The sequence below is a fragment of the Lepidochelys kempii genome, chromosome 1, assembly GCF_965140285.1.
Source record: "Lepidochelys kempii isolate rLepKem1 chromosome 1, rLepKem1.hap1, whole genome shotgun sequence".
Classification (NCBI taxonomy): Eukaryota; Metazoa; Chordata; order Testudines; family Cheloniidae; genus Lepidochelys; species Lepidochelys kempii.
The window spans coordinates 312,115,120-312,132,600 of NC_136380.1; the positions used below are offsets into that span (position 1 = coordinate 312,115,120).

Genomic DNA, 17,481 nt, shown 5'->3' on the forward strand with positions numbered 1-17,481 from the left:
TGGGGATGCATACCATTGGGGCCTAAAAGACTCACCTAGCAGGGTCAGATATAGCAACAGTACCAATGCCACAATCTGTGATAGAATTTATCCAGTCTTGTGACACTAAGAAATCGTCAAATCTTGAATATGTTGAAAGAGCTGCAGAAAGAAGAAAAAACAAAACCCTACAGTCTCCGGCTGTAAGATTTCCCCTATCTCCACCCATCTTGTAAGCCTAAATAAAGCCACGTATGTAAGCCTAAATAAAGCCACGTATGTATGAAGTAGCTGATAAGTATTAGCGTTTCTATGCAGAAATGGAGATTCATAGATTCATAGATATTTAGGTCAGAAGGGACCACTATGATCATCTAGTCTGACCTCCTGCACAACGCAGGCCACAGAATTTCACCCACCACTCCTGCAAAAAACCTCAACCTATATCTGTGCTATTGAAGTCCTCAAATCGTGGTTTAAAGACTTCAAGGAGCAGAGAATCCTCCAGCAAGTGACCCGTGCCCCATGCGACAGAGGAAGGCGAAAAACCTCCAGGGCTTCTTCCAATCTGCCCTGGAGGAAAATTCCTTCCCCAAATATGGCGATCAGCTAAACCCTGAGCATATGGGCAAGATTCATCAGCCAGATACTACAGAAAATTCTTTCCTGGGTAACTCGGATCCCACCCCATCTAATATCCCATCACAGGCCATTAGGCCTATTTACCATGAATATTTAATGACCAAAACCATGTTATCCCATTATACCATCTCCTCCATAAACTTATCGAATTTAATCTTAAAGCCAGATAGATCTTTTGCCCCCACTGCTTCCCTTGGAAGGCTATTCCAAAACTTCACTCCTCTGATGGTTAGAAACCTTCGTCTAATTTCTAGTCTAAATTTGCTGGTGGCCAGTTTATATCCATTTGTTCTCGTGTCCACATTGGTACTGTGCTTAAATAATTCCTCTCCCTCTCCAGTATTTAGCCCTCTGATATATTTATAGAGAGCAACCATATCTCCCCTCAACCTTCTTTTAGTTAGGCTAAACAAGCCAAGCTCCTTGAGTCTCCTTTCATAAGACAAGTTTTCCATTCCTCGGATCATCCTAGTAGCCCTTCTCTGTACCTGTTCCAGTTTGAATTCATCCTCCTTAAACATGGGAGACCAGAACTGCACACAGTATTCCAGGTGAGGTCTCACCAGTGCCTTGTATAACGGTACTAAAACCTCCTTATCCCTACTGGAAATACCTCTCCTAATGCATCCCTCCTAATGCATTAGCTTTTTTCACGGCCATATCACATTGGCGGCTCATAGTCATCCTATGATCAACCAATACTCCAAGGTCCTTTTCCTCCTCCGTTACGTCTAATCGATGCGTCCCTAGCTTATAACTAAAATTCTTGTTATTAATCCCTAAATGCATGACCTTACACTTCTCACTATTAAATTTCATCCTATTACTATTACTCCGGTTTACAAGGTCATCCAGATCCTCCTGTAGGATATCCCTGATTTATCAAGGACTGGGTCTAGAGTTTTGTTAAAATCTCCAGCTATCATCGTCGGCTATCCCTTGATATGAGAATGATGTCTGCCGGGGGAAAAGTCATTGACGAGACTTAAGATGGCTAAGAAGTGTAATCCATGCTCTATAGGTTTTTCCATATATGTGTCAGGTGTTGGCTTGGAGAGAGCACAACTGGTAGCAGGGATGCTGTACACTTTTCTTCCTCCTCTGCCGTTTCTCAGCCTCTTGAGTAAGGTGATTCTCTTCAGAACAGGTTGAGGCTTGACGTATGATGCAATGCTATTGAAGTCTATTAACAGCCAGTGCTTTCCAATTCATGGAGTCAATGCCTCCCTTGTTAAGATATATTTTCAGGGTGTCCTTGTAGCATATCCTCTGTCCCCCATGGGTCATCTTATCATGATTAAGTTGAGAAAAGAGGACTTGCTTCAGAAGATGAGTATCAGCCATCCGCACACAATGACCAGACCAGTGAAGTTGATGTTTTATAATATTCACCTCAACACTGGTGGTGTTAGCTGGAAAGAGAACGCTGGCACTGGTGTGGTGACTTTCCCATCTGATATGGCAGCACTGTTGGTACCACTCCAGACACTTAAGATGGCTTTCGTATGTCACCCATGTCATGTCCTCATAAAAAAGAGTGGGGATGACCAGGATTATAGACCAGGATCTTAGTTTCCATCCGCAGATTTCTGTCACTAAAGACACAATGAAGTAACTTTCCAAAGGATGCATTGGCACAACGGATCCTATATTATATCTCCACATAAAGATTGGCTATCTGGGAGAGGTGGCTATCAAGGTAAGGGAAATGCTCAACATTTTCCAGGAGTTCACCACTGATGACAATTTGTGAGAGAATGGGGGCAACCTGTGCTGAGGCAAGCCTTCCCAATATTGAGGGAAAGTTCTAGGCTATGATAGGAGCCCAAGACAAGATCTAGTCAGCCTCGGTGTGCGCAAGGATAGCACAGTCAGCATACTGAAGGTAGTAATAACAGTCCTGGTGACCTTAGTTTTAGAATGAAGATGCCGCAGGTTGAAGAGCTGGCCATCAATGCAATACTCAATCCCAATTCCAGAAGAAAGACGATCACGAATAAGAGTCAAGATCACGGCAAGACAGATGGAAAAAAGGGTTTTAGGCAATAACAGTCCTGTTTAACACCAGCATGGATGGTGAATGGGTCTGTCTCCAATTCATTACAGAGGATGGTGGCGGCCACCCCATCATGAAGTAGCCTAAGAACTCAAATGAACTTCAATGGACAACTGAACCTAAACAGCACCTTCCATAACCCTTCATGATTGATGGAATCAAAGGCCTTAGATAGGTCAATAAATGCCATAAACAATGGCTGGTACTGTTCTCTACAATTCTCTGGGAGCTGTTGTGCAACAAAAGTCATATTGGTGGTGCCCTGAGATGGTCTGAAAACACATTAGGATTTTGGAAGGATGTCTTCGACAAGAGGGACGAGACGGTTTATACTCACAAAAATTATGAAAAAAATTGGGATCACACTGGTTTGGCCTGCAAATTTGATTATCAATTGCCAGTGTCAGCCTTGAGGATAGTAAACCTGCCCTCATTGTCAAACCTTGTGCTCAAAATGTTAACATTCAGGATTTTTTAATATATTCGTATAGCAACACCTTTTGTTTTAGAATTAAAGTAACTAGAAATTGAGCGGCCCACCCAATCTCTATTCACTTTAGAAGCTTCAAGTTCTGTCAGATATGTCTCCTAGAGAACAAAAATGTCAACATTCTTTATTTTTTAAGCACTGGTGCCCCTTTAAGCCCCTTTTTAAGCCCCTGGTGCCCCTTTAGCTCAGGATTCTGCCCCAACAGTACCCCCACACTCTGGGTCTCCCCTCCCAGGGGAACCCCCAACCCTCTAAACCTACCTTGCCTCAGTGACTACTGCCAGTCATCATCTAGCCCCTGCTCTGGGGCAAACTGCAGTCTGTCACGGCCACTCATCATTGGCAAGGAGGTTGGACCAGCTGCCTCTGCCGAACCCTGGGCTGCATTTCTGCAACCCCCGTACCTGTGTAGGCCTTCACTAAGGCCTGCAGCCTGGGGATTTATCAGGCTGGAGCTCCCCAGCTCCCTTGCCCTATTCCCCAGCACTGCTCCAGTTTCAGGTACCTTGCTCCCAGGCAGCTAGCCCTTCCCACTCCAGGGCTAGAGTGAGCTTCTGACCCTCAGCCCTCTTATAGGGCTAGCTGTGGCCTGATTGGGGTGTGGCCCCAGCTGTGGCTGCTTCCCCTAATCAGCCTAGCTTTTCCCCAGCTGCAGCCCTCTCCAGGGCTGCTTTTAACCCCTTCAGGGCCGGAGTGGGGTGACCACCCCGCTACACAGAGCCATCATTATTAAAACATAATGGATAACATATACGCTTTGTGAATAAGTGAGAAATTGCAAATTTTCCTGAGCAGCATACAGTTCTTGCACATCTAAGCAGCAAAAGTTCTATCATCCAGATATAGAGTGTCACTTCCCGATACATATTCTACAGAAGTGGGAAGGGAATTCTCAGCATGGAAGGGAAAGAGGAATTAAATACATGAAAAAACAAAACAGAAAAGATAGTGGAGAAAGAAATACACAATAGCACCATACAATCAAAAAGAAAAATCTATTTAAACAATCCAAAAAACCACATTTGACACCTACGAGGCATCCTGGATCAGTTGAAACTTGGAGACCCTCTCCAGCCTTGGGGGCCCAAACATCACAAGTACAGTAATCACCTATTACCAATAGAACTGTGAGGACGCAATGATTTAAAAAATATAATTACTAATCAAATGATTGATTTTACATTTTGAAGTTCCTTTCGCATGAGCTAAGGCAATAGGAAGTAAATTGATAACCCTTTAACCGCAATGAGAGAGAGAAAAAAAAGAAAAGGAACTAACATGTCAATATCAGCTAGTGCCTATCAACTTGTTTAGACAAGCCATATCTGATCTGAGAGAGCAAAACTAATTCCATATGGTCAGATCACTCCAAAGACATCTCCTTTTACAAAGGAGGAGGTGGCAGATTTGTGAGGTATTTTTCTGCCTCCTGAGAGGAGCTGAATGTGACTATCTTCACACCCATGCAGGGGGCCTGTAACCTGATACTGTTGGGCTTTGGCCTTGGGTGGTGGTTCTTGGGCCCCGGGTGGTGGGGCTCGGACTTTGGCCCCGGGCACCAGCAAGTCTAAGCCAGCCCTGGGGACCCCATTAAAATGGGCTCATGACCCACTTTGGGGTCCTGACCCACAGTTGGAGAACTGCTGAGCTAGATCAATTAGCTTGGTCTTACTAGTTTTGATATTATTACAGTTCTTTATAAACTGTAACTTGTTCCCTTTGAGATCATCTTCCACATCAGAAATTCTGTGTTCAGCTTCATCCATCTGTCTGGATAGAGCTTGTAGTATACTCTGAAACTCAGTCACGGTGGTCTGTAGAATGGAGACTGTAGATTTAATGTCAAGAGTGTCCGCAGGCACCTGTTGTAGTACAGCCATCAGCTGCACTCCATCCGACTCAGGCACCATTTTGTTTGTCAGGGTGGGGAAGGCAGATCTTCTCTGTCTTCTTAGAGGAAGATGCAGAGCTAGAGAGCATCTTTGGGGTTTCAGAGTAGCCAAGTGCAATATTTCTCAGGGTTGGATGGTAAATTTTAGGAGACAATGTTTGGGGATTTCTTGAGGCCTGCATCCCAGTTCAAGCAACCTACTGCTAACTCGGTTGCAACTCTGGTGACCCAAGTTGTCTAGGTTCTTCAGAAAGCAGTGTATAAACAGAATGTACCAGGCATCAATTCAAACTTCAAGAAGCTAAATTATGAAAGCAATGAATAATCCAGTTTAAGAATTATACTGTTAATTGCAACTAGAACAAACAGCAAGAACAGAACACACACACCAGAAATGTGAAAATGCTAAGCATCTGCCTTGTTTGAGTGACAACATGAATGTCTTCAGCTTCTGTAATGACTACGTGAAATGGCAAGAGACTTTATAAACACAGCCCAGGGATTTAACTAATTACCATTACAGAGAACTTTTCAAGTCAGACAAACAACATTCAAAGTCAGTGCTGGAAATATGACCACCACCTATTTTAGAGCAATGTTAGCTTCAGTCATATTTCATATGGCAACCAAGAAACTACACAGGCCATGTCAGTTCAATCAAATTATAATAATTAGTGCCACAAACCAGTCAGCAATCAGAAAGGCAAAGCTATCATTTTGTCTAATATCACAACAGCACCTACACCCTGTGGGATAATATAAAAATATCTTATACTAATACCAACAACAGTACAAAAGTTAGTGTAAACAATTTACAGCAAAAACATTTGCTATTAAGGCTCAGGTCTTTCCCCCAATAGAACAATTTACTTTAGCAGTAAGCAATTAGTGATACACACATTTCCCCTTGGTTAGTGTCACTGTGATCCTCGGGAAAGGCAAGAAGTGTGCAAAACACAACTGACTCAGTTATAATTCTTCTCTGTTCAGTTCCTTAGGTCACCTCTCATAACTTGGTTTTAGAGCTAATCCTCAGTAAACATTTTATAAAGCAATAGAAGCACAAATAAACTGCTTAGAGGAATCAAAGACACCATCAATCCACTGTGACAGCTTCACCATATTAAGACTGTGAAGTCCTAGAAGGAAACAAAGGATGTCACGTTCCATTAATTAGATGAAGCTGGCACATGGGTCACAGAAGCATGGAGAGCATTAATCAGACTTGATATATTCTTCTGATGAATATGTACATATGACAGTTTTGGATCCATTTAAAAAGATCTTTCTTTTACCAATCTCTATATGAATGAGAGAAACGCTGACAGGAGATATCCCATATGCAATTTAAAGAGCCAAAACCCCACATCTTCCCATTTCTAATACAAATATAAATAATTGGTACAGCATTTCTATAAACATGATAACTGATTTTTCAATAATCTGGCATAGATTATACAATTCTTAATTCTAACATACTAGATGCTTTCAGAACTGGTTCTACGTCATTACTGAAGATTCTTTTCCCAATTCCTATCAGCAAGAATTGGTACACCAGACCAGATCACAGGTCCATCAAGTCAAGTATCCTATCTCTAAATGGGATAGAAAAAGGGGCAGGAAACCTCAAGATTAGTGGTTGGCCTTTAGTAGGAATATTTATATTCCTAAAACATTTATTTATCCTGACTAATGTACCTGTGGATGTTCTCATCTTACATTTTTGATACCTTTTTGGCCTCAGTTATATTTTGTTCGAATGAGTGCTACACATTAACTCATTTATTAGCATAAATGAGTTGTATTCAAAATGACATTCAAAATCCTTAGTTTCATCCTGCTTCTGACGTTAACAGCAGGAAAGTTTGATAAGATTTGAAGTTATCCATCATAAAAGTATTTTATCATATTCTCTCACTTACAACTACATTTCACAGGGATATTTATGAGCTACTATCATCTTAATTAATTAGCCTCTTACAGTTTGTATGGCAACTTCCACCTTCTCTGTATGTGTATATCTATCTATCTATCTATCTTCTTACGATATGTTCCATTCTATGCATCCGATGAAGTGGGCTGTAGCCCACGAAAGCTTATGCTCTAATAAATTTGTTCGTCTCTAAGGTGCCACAAGTACTCCTGTTTTGTTTGCGGATACAGACTAACATGGCTGCTACTCTGAAAAATGAAAAATTAAACTCTCTGTTAGGCATTAAAGGCAATTTTGAGCAATTCACCTAATTTCCTTGGTCTGAATAAGTGCAAATTGCCTGGGAATTTTATTGTAAAAGAAAAACTGCTAGTAATACTAAATCAAGTCTTTAATCAAAGAATTAATGAATATATACATTTATATACTCTGCTAAAATACTTGCACAGAATTATTTCCTTTACTTGCACAATATGCGTTTTTAAGATCAACAGTATTTAAATTAGGAACTGAATAATATACTGTTTAAAAAATAAATTCAAGTAATTATTGTCACTAGTGGCTAGTAGAATGTTTCTAATCAACTTATTGGTATAGTTGCTCCTAAACCAGATGCATTAAGAAGTCAATAGTTACCGGGCAGCCAACAGCAATTTTCAATAAATCCTACAATTTTACTATGGTTTTCCAAGCTGTATGAAACTTAGGACCCTACCAAATTCATGGTCGTGAAAAATGCATGACAGACTGTGAAATCTGGTCTCCCCCCTGAAATCTCTACTTTTGTGTGCTTTTACCCTATCCTATATAGATTTTATGGGGGGAGACCTGCATTTCTCTTATTGGGTGTCCTGACCCAAAAAGGAGTTTCAGGGGGGATGCAAAGTTCTTTCTTTGGTGCGGGGAGGGGGGAAGAGTGTCATGGTATTGCCACCCTTACTTCTGCACTGCCTTCAGAGCCCAGCGACCAGGGAGTGGCGGCTATTGGCCAGGTGCCCAGCTCTGAAGGCAGCATCCCGCCAGCAACAGCGCAGAAGTAAGGGTAGCAGTACCGTAACACCTCATACAACAACTTTGCAAACCCTCTCCCCCACAAAACTCCTGTTTGAGTCAGGACCCCTACAACTACAACACCATGAAATTTCAGATTTAAATAGCTGAAATCACAAAATTTATGATTTTTTAATTGACCAAAATGGACTGTGAATTTGGTAGGGCCCTAATAATACTGTATATTTGCATTTCTAATGAGATCTAATTTGAATCCTGTAAGCAGCAGGTAAGGAAGTGATTTTCCAGTAACTGGAGTTATCTTAAGGTACTATCCTCAGAGGAATAATACTGAGAAAATGTGTCCTATTAAGCAGGACACAGGGAGATAGCTAATCACTTCCAGAGTTCCAATATCCTCTGCAAAACATAAAAGTACAGAAAATGTGTCATGGAGGACGGATAAAGAAGAGAGAGAAAAAGAACTACTACACAAGCACCATCAAAACCTCAGATTTCCTTTAGAACTGAAATACTGTATTCTACAAGGAACAATACCTACTTTCTACGAAAGGAGGGCAAGAAACTGCATAGCTGCAGCATTTACTGTATCTGTGAAAGATCAAATTGAGGTCTGATTTCTGTATTCTCAGATAAGCAGGCTCTCAGATTGCCTAGTTTTGAGAACTGCTGAACTGGAGGGACATCTCAGTACAAACAAGCACTGCAAAATGGACATTGTACAATCCCTTTACTAAACAGATTTCATATCACTTAAGGAGTTAAACTGTTAGCTCAACAGCCTAAAGCCTGCATTATGCTACCACATGATGTAGTACCATCTGGAGTCCAGGTACAACAACTGCTCCAAAGTCTCTTGTACATCCAGTAGCCTGTATTATTATGTGAAGGAACCTTGGCCACTTCCAGTCAGGCTTCAGATCAGTGTAAGTCAGTAGTTTTTACCTGACTGGCTAAAATAAAGTATGCAAAAATTTGGTTTAAAAAATATGACAGAGCATCAACACGTCACTTGCTAGAGTGAGTTTGTGTAGTTTAAAATTGAGAAAATTTTGATTAACTAATTAGATTAAAGTTCGATCCAGGTTGGACAAGGGAATACATTCTACTGTCTAGCATTCATGCCAGGAAGACACTAGACTGGATCAATAATCTCCTACTGCAAAGGGAGAAAAGGTTATTGGTACAAGGATTCATTATAGAGACTGTTTGGATTCTAAATTGCAATAATATAAAAAGACAATTGTAGAAAACCACATTCTCCTTTAATACCTATAGCAACATTTTGTTTTTCATTATGAGGGTAATCAGTATACAAACATCCTTGTACTAAACTAAGTGACTGAAACGATAGATTTATGAAATACTTATAACACATCCTAGAAAAAAATCTGAACGAGAATTTTGCAAAACTCCAAAGAGAACACTCCAAAGATTTAAGCTTAATACAGCTTAATTGTTATTTCTAATAAGGGAATAAACTTAAGAGACACTCACAAACATTCAAAAACTATGAGCAGCATCTGGCTAAACAGATGCTTTAATGCCAGTGTTTGTAAATTGTAGATCACAATAACTGTTGTGGGATTTCTTTTCATTGCCTAAGTGACTGAAACGATAGGTTTATCAAATACTTATTAACTATTTATTAAACATAATAATTTTACTTTATTTATTTTTACCAAGCATCAGAAGAAATATTGGGTATTTTATAGAAAATAACACTTTAAACAGTAAAGAAACTAGTTACATGCCAACGACATCTATAATTATCTTTACAGTGGTTTTCTTGCTAGGCTGGAAAAATTTTATACTATCTGCCTAGTTGGACTATAATAAATACTCTTGAGTGAGGCATATATCAGAATTACTGTACTGATAAAATAAAGTAACTTACTTCTGCCAGTTTCCCCATCTAGAGAATGAGAATAATACAGACCCCTTCATTGGTGCACATGTGTGTGTGATCGGTGTTCATATAGCATTCTGAAATGTTCGTGCTATTATTTATTGCAGGGTGATGATAAATTAAAGTGACCAAGCATTATAGTTTGACAGTGCCCCTTTTCAAATACATATAGCTCAAACAACTGTTGTGCTAAAATTTTCCATGTTCTCAGCCCAAGATAAATCCTTTGTTGAGAATTCGAGCAAAAACTGTTTATGCAATGTTTTTGCAGCCATGTTGGTCCCAGTATATTAGAAAAAAGGTGAGTGAGATAATATCTTTTATTGTACCAACATCTAGAGCGGAGGAAGAGCTCTGTGTAGCATGAAAGCTTGTCTCTCTCACCAACAGAAGTTGGTCTAATAAAATATATTATCCAACCCACCTCATCCAGTAAAAGAGTAGAAATCAACCACACAATTTTGCAACCTTTTTTTGAAAAGCAACTACTCTGCATGGGGTAGAATCCTGAAACTGAATAGGGACTTGGCTCCGAAACAGTAATTTTTTTAAAATTTACTTCGTGCATATATTGGATTTTTATATATATGAGAATGCGGTGGTGGGGGGGCTAAACACACTATCCCTTAATGGACATTGTGTACATATGTTTAAGCTGAGCTGACACTTTAATTCAATGTACAATATATCTTAATATAATGGTTCTGTGTATGTTTTGCAAACAAGTGTAATGGAGTTTCCCTCAGGAAGACTCTTGGTGCTACTTCTATGCCTCCCATTATCTAATGGTACAAAGATCTCTTTTCACAGCAGTTTCCCATGGTAGGAAAGGGTAAGATGGATTGGAGTATGCCACGCCAAGGGAAGAAATAAACTTGCACCTTTAAAAGTACTCAGGTGTAGACATACCAGACTAAACCTCTTAATCTGAATACGGAGCTCAAATATCCTAAATTAACATTAGCTCATTCCTATGGATTATCAAAGAGTTTATGACCATACCAAATACCCCTCTCTAGCTCACATCAATGTGCTGCTTATATGTCATTGAAAGCCGTTCCAATGACATTGCATCTTATGAACAGCTAAAACCTTAGCTGGTTTAATATGGCATAGCTTCTAAGGAAGTCAGTACCCAACTCCAACTGAAATCTTTGCTATAGACATTAACATGTATAAAATGGAGTTTTAACTAGGTTGTTGAATACCACAGCAATATCTACCTGAACAGTGGGAATTTATTCTTGCTGTAAATAGCAAATCAAAGCTGAGAACTATTTGAAGCACAGAGAGTTTAGTAATAAAGTAGTAAGTGAATCAATCACAATTACATCAAGGAATGAAATTGCTCTTGATAACAGTAAAAGCAGTTTACAAAAAATTAGGCCAGATTCTAACACACGGTGTCTGTCCAAAAAAATACGCTACTGAACAAGGGAAGCAGTAGGAGCTTCCAATTTACCCGGCAATCTATATTGAATAACAGAGGTTGCCATCTGGCCCACTGTTTGAGAATTAGTAGTTGAACTTGTGTATGTTATTTGCTCTATAAGAAATCTCAAAGGAAAGAAGAGTGCACCAGTAACTAAAAATATGGACGATACAAAAATATTTATTGCATTTGGAGTAAAACTGCAGTTTGCTTAAAATATACAGCCACTGCTGTTGCCACATTTCTAAAGCCATAAGGAACAATACATATTGTATCAAAAAGTCAAGAAGAGGGAAAGAATAAATATAAAAACAGAAAATAAAAGGTTAGCACATTTATTAAAAGTGCAAGAAATTTACACTGTCTGCAGCATTTGAACTTTTCAGTCAAATGTGTAAAATATAAAATTAAATATTTAGCATGCTGTTTTTGCATTCAAAGAAGTCACATCTTTAAGAGTGACACATATACTTCTCTCATGGTTTGTTACTTTCTTTTTTTCCTTAAAAGGATGCTTGTACTACTGTAATCTGTTGAATGTCGCTCGTTCATAAACACACCAAGTTCTGAGACTTGCCTAACTCTTCTAAACAAATAAAGACACATACCCATCAATAATTAACACTAATGATCAATTCTAATCACTAAGGTGGGAAAAATCCCTTTTCGAGTTAGGGAGATTTCCTTTGAAACTTTGAAGCGTTCAGTATAGTCATAGATAAAGCCTGATACACATTCTCGGTTTTAGGAATGTCAGATAATCAGCAGCAATTTCCAGAGAATGGAAACCACAGAGAATAAACACCCTTCAGCATTATATCACTTGAGTAGGAAAGGTGAGAAGGATAAAAAGGATATACAATAAAGTAAAAAAGAATTCTCCTCAATGTGATCATTATGAATAGAGAGGCAAGAAAATTAAAAACAAAACACTTCAGTTACACTAGACCACCAAAACTGCTTAGGCATCACATTGTATATTAATGACAGGGTTTTGCAAACACTTTTGCACATGAGTAATCCCATCAATTTTAACAGGACTTCCTATATGAGTACTCAAGTGCCTGTTTGAAAAATGGGGCCCAAAATATGGAATTACTGTCTTATTCAATTTCTTGAGAGTTTAAAGTGTGACATAACATTATAGTAATTTTAATTGATTATTATATATTTTCCAGGACAACCTGAAGGACTGTGAGTTTCATATTTCTGAATATATGCTGACCTGAGTTAGTTTGAAGCTCCTGAAGGCAGCTTTAAAATAAGGGAATTTCTTTGTTTGTTTTTTGTTTTCTTCCCTCTTACTCCACTTGTTGTGTGTTCATCTGTGAACTTCATAAATTGAGCTTTATTGCCAACATTTTTTTCTATTAATGTATTGTGTATAAACTGCTGACTGTTAGAGACATATAATACACTCTAGTATTGCATTAGGAATTCATTTGTAAGTAAACAGTGTCTTCAAATTCAATGTTATTTTATTTAGTCTTCCACATTTGAGTAATAGTTTTACAGAGACGTGTCATTTAAGGTCCTATGAGATACCTTAAAGAGTATTTCGCAGCTTTACATATTTTTTGGACTGATCACAAACAAGCTGCACATTGTACATGTGTTTCATTTTTTAAAAAAAATTATTTATTTATTTATTTTACAACAAATGCCATCTCTGACAACTACTAAGCAATAACAGAATGAACTGCTGATTTTTTGGTTTGTTTCCTTGGATTTATACACTATGTTTCTACACAGAACACCTACAAGGTTTTTTAGAAGAGGGGAGGCTCTGCCACTGAAGATACTATAAATAAAACATGAATTGTACGTGATAAAAAATGAAGATGGACATAGCACTTTGTTTCTCAAACTATAAGTGCCATAGGATGCACAAGAGAGACAAGGTGGGTGAGGTAATATCTATTATTGGACCAACTTTTGCTGGTGAAAGAAACAAGCTTTCGATCCACACAGAGCTCTTCTTCGGGTCTGGGAAAGGTACTCTAAGTGTCACAGCTAAATGCAAGATTGAACCGATTGTTTAGCATAAGGAGTTAGAACATATTCTAAGGGACCATTCATGATAGAATGTCCCATTAACACCTCTGCAATCATAGGACAAAAAGTGGGGTTAGCAGGTTACAGACTGTTGTAATAAGCCACAACTGACAAAACATCAACAATCTCTGTCAGAACACCCTCCTTGCCGCCATGGATGTCACTTCCCTATACACCAACATCTCTCACAATGACAGCGTAGCTGCCCACCTCAAATATTTACACAATGGAAAGCTCTCAGATATCCACCCCAAATACATTGTCAAACTCATCCATTTCATCCTCCCCATAACAGTTTTACATTTAACAACAAACCCTTTGTCCAAACCATGGGAACAGCCACGGGTACGAGGATGGCTCTCCAATACGCCAACCTCTTCATGGGCCACCTTGAAGAAGCATTTCTGGGCAAACGCATTGCAAAACTAGTGATATACCCGAGACACATCAATGATATTTTCATCCTCTGGACAAACAGCTTAAATTCCCTCTTAGATGTCCATCACAACTTCAACAACTACCACCCGCCCATTAAACTCTCTCTTAAACACTCCCACACTAACAGCAACTTCCTGACGCCACACTCAGCTCCAACAATGGAACCGTACAGACAACTATACACATGAAACTAACAGATCACCACACCTACCTTGATAGGTCCAGTAACCACCCCAAATAAACCAAGAAATCTGCTATCTACAGCCAGGCATGCAGACACCACAGAATATGCTCCAAGTTGTTGAGCTTCACAGAACACAGAAAAGTCACAACTTTTTAATACAGCACAATATACTAGATTTTCATACAGTTACCCCCTTCCTCCCTAAGAGCAATTGGATAAAGTAAGAGATTAGATGGGGAGGTGACAGACACCAAGACAACAGATAATCTAAAACATGTTATGAAGCATAGAGGGTATCAGGACTGGGATGTGGTGGTCTGACTTAGTGGTTACAGCTAGATGACAGGAGTGAGAAGCTAGAGGCACGTGCCAAAGCCAGAATCAGAAAACAGAAATCAAGCCAAAGATTAGAGCTGGAGTCAGAAGACAGGCAAGGGAGCAGGACTTGAAAAGGGTAGCAGCAGACTGGAATAGTACAGGAACAAGGAAGGAGCAAGGCAGCGACACGAGCAATCGTAGCTCCGGGTGTAAGTGTTGAGCAGCCAGAAACCTGCTGCTGCGCTTAAATGCAAACCTGTTGGCTCCTTCAGTCTTTCAGGTGGACTGTCCAATCAGACCATTCTTCCACAGGCCAGCTGGATTCATTAACCTGCCTGAAGGCTGTACCGGCTAGCCCCAGAATCAGCTGAGGGAACTCAACCCCAAGGTTCCTAACAGTGGGAATGATGGATTTTCAAAAAAAGAGGCATGGAGAGAGACATCAGATTGAATGACCCAGATTATGTTTTGTGGCCCTAATATTATGCATTTATATGAAAAGATTTACCATTTAATTTTCTTAGGCCAAAAACAGCATCTATGATATACTATACTATAATATAATAATCAAGGTATACCAGGTATAATACATATAATATAAACATATCTTTGTGAATAAAGTAAAAAAATCAAGGTATATTAAAGGTATAATATGTATAATATATACATAGTTGTGTGCGTGTGCACATTTATTAATTATTTTATAATATATTTCCAACTCTACATGTTGGAACAAATACCTATTCATCCCCAGTCTAAATAAATTAGATTTGGGCAAAGATTTTTTTTTCCAAATTTTCCCCCAATTATTGTCTATGTAAACCTAGGAATATATGGTGTATAATGTAACAGCCACAATAATATTCATAACATAGAACAGCTGGAGCTTCTTCTTCTACATTTATTCCTGTATTAGTCTACAGTACCATCAAAAAGGATCATTTTCAGAAAACACAACCAGTGCTGTCTGACTCTCTCACAGAGCTCTCTACCAGCAACATAAAATAACCAATAGCCAACTAACTCATCTTAAATAAAGGACCCTGAAATGTATAGGTTAGACACACACATATATATATATGCTAAAATTATATTACAAGAGTGTATCAAGGAATATGTTGACATGAAAGTAGTGATAATCATTTTAATTTAATTTCAAGAGAAAAACTAGCAAAACATATGCTATGATCTCTGTGATGGCAGATGAATCACTATTAGCTCTTGATTCCTGATTTAATGACTGCATCCATTTTTAAAGATCTGACATCTAAATTACAGTATTTCATGACTTCTTTTTTTGTTATACATTATGTTTCACAATTGTCCACAGGAAATACTATTATTACACTTCCTGATAACTCAATAGCACACAAGAGTTATATTTTACCCATACGTGTAGAGTTAAAACAGTACAACCCTTGTAATATGGACATAGTTATAACAATATATAGGTGTTTTATACCAGTAGAGCTATTCCCATATGAGAAGGGAAATATTCTAAACTGGCATAGGACATAGGGTGACCATGTGTCCAGTTTTTGATCGGAAAACCCGGCTGAAAAGGGACCCTGGCCCCTCCGGTCAGCACTGCTGACCGGGCCATTAAAAGTCCCATTGGCGGTGCTGCGGAGTTAAGGGAGGTTAGTCCCTTCCTGTCCTGGGGCACCACACTGTGCCCTGGAAGTGGCCAGCAGGTCCGGCTCCTAGGTGTGGGAGGTTTACAGGGCTCCATGCACTGCCCGAGCACTGGTTCCGCACTCCCATTGGCTGGTTCCCAGCCAATAGGGGCTTGGAGGGGTGTGTGGTGCCTGTGGGCAAGAGCAGCGTGTGCTGCGGAGCCTCCTGCCCACCTGCCGCCTAGGAGCCGGACCTGCTGGCCACTTCTGGGGCACAGCATGATGCCCCAGGACAGGCAGGCAGCCTGCCTTAGCCCCGCTGCACCGCTGACTGGGAGATGCCTGAGGTAAGCCCATGTCCCAAACCTCTCATCCCCGGTCCCACCCCAGAGCCTACACCCCCAGCCCAGAACCCGTGCCCCCTCCTGCACCCCAGCCCTTAGCCTCCAAAAAACCCAGAGTCCCCTCCTGCACCCCAGAGCCTAAACCCAGCCCAGAGCCCTCACCCTCCCTGCCCCACCTCAGAGCTCCCTCCCACACCCTGAACCTCTCATCCCCAGCCCCACCCCAGATCCCTCACCCCGTGCTGCACTCCAAACCCTGCCTCAACCCACTGTCCCCTCCCGCACTCCGAATCCCTCGGCCCCAGCCCAGAGCCCTCACCCTTCTCATACCCAACCCCCTACCTCCTCCCATATTCCTAATCCCTTGGCCCCACCCCTAAGCTCGGAGCCCCATCCCGCACCCTGAACACCTCATTTCTGGCCCCACCCTGGAGCACTCACCCCATTTAGAGCTCTGACCCCCTCCTGCACGCCAACCCCTTGCCACAGTGCAAGTGAGTGAGGGTGGGGGAGACGAGCCACCGAGGGAGGGGGAATGTAGTGAGGGAGGGCAGGGCCTTGAGGAAGGGGCGGGGCTAGGGTGTTCGGTTTTGTGCAATTAGAAAGTTGGCAACCCTAATAAGACATCTTTTTATTAACATAACTGGGTCCACACTAGGGGTTGAACATTTATAAATATCTGAGTTACCAAAAAAAAATCACACCTAAACTGACATAATTATACTGATGCTAAAAATGCATAAATCAGGCTTCTAACTTTAAGAGACGTTACAACAGATAATTTACCTTCCCTTTCAGTGGTAACACAGTTAGCAAAAAATCCTTAAAATGTATTGAAGCCTTTGAACAACCAGCATAGGCTTTCGATTCACTCTGAATAAACAGAGCAGGCACTCTGTCTACCTCTGTGTTTATGGAGCACCTATCACAATGGGGCCACCCGAACTTGAGTACAGCCTCTGGGCATGACACCACAAACAACAAGTGTTCCCATTATGAGTAAAATGAATAATTTATGCTCTGAACTGCTGCTTTGTGTAAGAGACACAACGGTGTCACATTTACAGCATAGTATAATTGCATTCATTGTTAAATCTCAAAAAAGAATTATTATACACAGTAGCAGAGCAATCTATTCCCCACAAGGATAAGTTCTGGGCTTCAAATCTTCTGCCCTAATTTG

At 40.3% G+C, this 17,481-nt stretch overlaps 1 protein-coding gene across 6 annotated transcripts in view; it reads right to left on the minus strand.

The window, feature by feature from the left end:
- Positions 1-17,481, minus strand: part of POT1 (protection of telomeres 1) — a 149,009-nt gene that overhangs the window by 64,831 nt on the left and 66,697 nt on the right. Inside the window, exon 1 of one of the 6 annotated variants that reach the window (XM_073328246.2) lies at positions 16,740-17,053. The exons of 3 other annotated variants lie outside the window; for them this stretch is intronic. The gene's annotated coding sequence lies outside the window, so the exon portion shown is untranslated. Of the gene's footprint in view, positions 1-35; positions 326-9,899; positions 10,320-16,739; positions 17,054-17,481 lie in introns of those variants that run through there. 2 more of the 6 variants (XM_073328247.2, XM_073328245.2) reach the window with 2 other exon arrangements.